Source organism: Oratosquilla oratoria, chromosome 10, assembly GCF_046742065.1.
Source record: "Oratosquilla oratoria isolate Oo_2021 chromosome 10, ASM4674206v1, whole genome shotgun sequence".
NCBI classification, from domain to species: Eukaryota; Metazoa; Arthropoda; class Malacostraca; order Stomatopoda; family Squillidae; genus Oratosquilla; species Oratosquilla oratoria.
Genome location: NC_134786.1, coordinates 62,277,009 through 62,280,780, shown reverse-complemented (window position 1 = coordinate 62,280,780; position 3,772 = coordinate 62,277,009).

Below are 3,772 nucleotides of genomic sequence, written 5' to 3'. Positions count from 1 at the left end.
TGATAAAGGTAACAAGATCATTTGTAATGTTGAACTTACGGTTAGTGGTGTTTTTATGCGAATGATAGAAATTGGTACCACGTCACTGTATAGTAGTGCACACGTAGACAGATCAGTTTTTGTAAATTATTTAGGTTCAGGGACCATTGAAATGGTGCTTATGAAGGTGAACAGGTCAATACCTACAAATAGGGAAGATTGGTGCTAACTGGATTTTTTTACTTAGAAAACAATGATAATAGTAAAATATAATGGACTAGTGATGGTTTATTGCTGACAGTCTTGAACTGCACGAAAGAAACACGTGACCCTTTCATATTCTGGCTGACACAAGAATCTTATTCATTTCTGTATAAACCTTACTGAACCAAAGACTACTTATGTTTTCATTCTGGCTTTCATTTTTATACTCGAAGCGTCCCTTCAGGGAGGAAAGTGTTAGCTCTTATGCACAGTGATATACTTTGTAATTTCATTTTTTACTACTGGCTAGCAATTTCACACGACTGAGCCGTGGACCCCAGACTCGGACAAGTTCAAGAATTAAATCGGCGGACGGAGGCCTGAAGGAATTTTACGGAAAATATCGCTGCATTAAAAGGATTAACTGATACGACGGTCAAAAAGTGAGCGGAGAAATGGCGGTGATGGGTCTGGATGTGACTGTTCACGAACACAGTGACCATTGAAGCCATTTCCACAGGAACTAGCTGGAATTAGCATAGACCATTACGTAAACACAGGTCTGTCAATTCTTGTCCCCAGGATGACCAATAGTTCTTAAAAGGGTTCATAATGGTAAGTGTGAAAACAATCACACCGACATTCACAGGAATTTATAATCTTGTGACCTCATGATCATTATATAAACTCTGATTGTGAATGTGGTCGACGGAGTGTTAGAAAGAACAAAAGGAATGTAATTATGAAAATTACTGAATCATAGACATCTGTCATCTCGTTTAAGGGATGAGTAATGTTTGTCCTGTTTGTTACTAGTCCATGATAACCGGTTATCTGTAACGAGATCCATGGGTTTCCATTACACGCGCGATAAAAGAAAATTGCAATAGAGGTAACTTGTAGTGCTGATTAAACCTCTATGTCCCAGTGCTGTAACAAAATACGCATTCTACCATTTTCTGTTTCACCGGGACGATTGTAAATTCTGTATCACACAAATCCTTCGTAAATACGTATACACCACCTATATAGAGGGAGGAAATGTCTCGTAATATCTAAAGGAATATGAAACCACTCTTATAAATATACAATTGTGAGTCTATTCCTGCACTATGATCAACCAGTCTTCAGAACTAGGAGCCTTAACTCTCAATTAAATGGAAGAGTTACTAATAAACAAGAGCTTTTTTGGATGGAGTTTGGAACCAACGACTCTGACCTGTAGTGGAATAGAGTTTCAGTACAAATCTAATGCAACGCAATAGAAGCCTCTCTCATGCGGGTGTCACACGCCCGTTTACTTTGGTAATAACACAGTTTCACGAAACGCGCACTATCAAAGCATTTTGTGGAATCAAAGCTCTTTGTAAACTATATAGAGCATCCGATGAATGGATGGTAGTAGACGGATTATCGACGACTATATCCAGAGGAATAGAAACTGACGCATATTATCTCTTGCGTTCTTTTCGTCAATTATCTTCATTACTCATTTATTGGCATCCTTGTACTGGTGCTTGGGGTGGGATGTTGGTGGTGGTGAGGTGTGGGGGCGGGAAGAGCTGTTTTATGCGGAAGTGAGACTTCGACCGACGTTAATGAATGTCTTGTGTGAAGACTAAAGTTCTTTGCACATGGTTGGTAGTATCCTTGCGCGATGACTCATATTTGGAAGAAAACACATACCGCGATGATTTTTACCAAGGGAAATGACCAATAATATAAAGATATACAGAGAACCCATGGGGGGAATATCAGAAAGAGCTGAAAAGAAGAAACAGAATATGAAGAAAAAAGATAAAATTTGGGCGAGTGAAGGAATTTAGGGAGTAAACAGACTTAGAGAGGAGGATATATTACGAAAAGGAAAAGAGTAATAGCAAGGAGGGGCGGGGAGTAAAGGTGGGGAGAGGAAGGCTAAGGAAATAACTGAAAGCTTTTGGAATGTCGGCGTGCAAAGCAGACACGCCGGGACGCGGGTAACCACACCAAGTATCGTGTAGGAAGGAAGGAAGGAGAGCGCACGAGAGTCTGTCATAAACGAGGATAAGACAAACTAGTGCCTATGATAGAAAGCCTTTGAAAACTATAGCATAAGCTAAAAAGATTAAAATATTGCATTCAGGAGTTTTTGCTTTCTTTCGCCACCTTCCTGTTTTTGTTTGACACTATTGTAGTGATATGCTTTAGTTTTGGCTTTTATTCTAATTCTTATTTCATTTGTTATCGGTATCACACTTTTTTTTGCGATGGAATTCTTTGGCGTCTCAAGAAATCATGTTCCTATATACGTCAAACAGTTTTATTCATTTGTGTGATGTCCCTTCAGTTGCCAAGGATACCTATCTCGATCAATCTCTTCTAGAACAAACAATATTAGAACTTTCATTCTACATAATGCCAGGCGAATTTGTTTAGCTGTGTTGCATCTCTGTGGTGGCAAAATCATGAATGATAAACCTAAGACCAAATGTAAGAAATTTAGTAACATTCTTAATTCTATTCTTTAACTTAAAAGACGTGATGGCAAAAGAATTATGGCAAAAAAATTGTAAGAGTGCCTCAACAAATCAATAAGTCAAACATGTTATTACATATACTATATTTGTTAGGACATGCAGAAGAGCCATAATATATCACATATTAATGCTTGCATGGATACAGACATGAAATGCAAATATAAAGGAACAGACCAACACTGGCAAACTCATGAAGGCAATGGTGGATGTAACTAAAGCCACGAGCATTGAGGCAGAGGCTAATATGGTGCTCCGTGACTGACGCATGATACCACGACAGTTATTAGGCTTCCTACCGGATACGATGTCTGTCATTCGGACGAAGACATTTCGACAAATATGTGGTGATGCATATAAGGGCAGAAACCAAGAAAGTCGACGAACGACAAATCATGAGGGAAGACCGATATACTAGATAGGTTAATCTCATTCGGTAAAATAGGATTTAATTTTTTTTTAACAGAAAGATTTTTTATCAGCCTAACACCAATATTTTTATTTAGCTTGGATGAATGTTGGTCAAAATTATACAGCAAGTTATGTCGGTCAATTACACTAGGTAACAATATTTTACTTTTCTCTTTACTATAACCCCACACTATGATTTTCCATTTATTTATATTAAAAAAAAAAAAAAAAAAAAAAAAAAAAAAAAATCCTTAAGGGGACCTTCTCATTTGAGACCAATTTTTTTTTATTTTTGCTGCTACCTCTATTAATTTTTTTTTTACCAATTTTCATAATATTTGGTCAATTAGTTTTTTTTTTATAAGTCTCTATATTTTCCGAGGGCCGGAAAATTGGCCGATTTTGAAAATCTAAGGCTCTCATATTTTTCAATCAAATTTAAAAAACCAGACATGAATTTATTTCTCAAGCTATGCTCTTTTGAATTGTCCGTGCCAAATTTCCAAAAAATGTAAATAACTTTACATTTAGACCAAGTAAAAACAGAGAGGTGAAAAATCGGAAAAAAAAATTCACTATACCCTAAATAAAATATTTGGTAAAATTAAAATTTCAATATTATCAAAAAAGTGCACAGATAGATTTAAGCAGAATTTATCTAA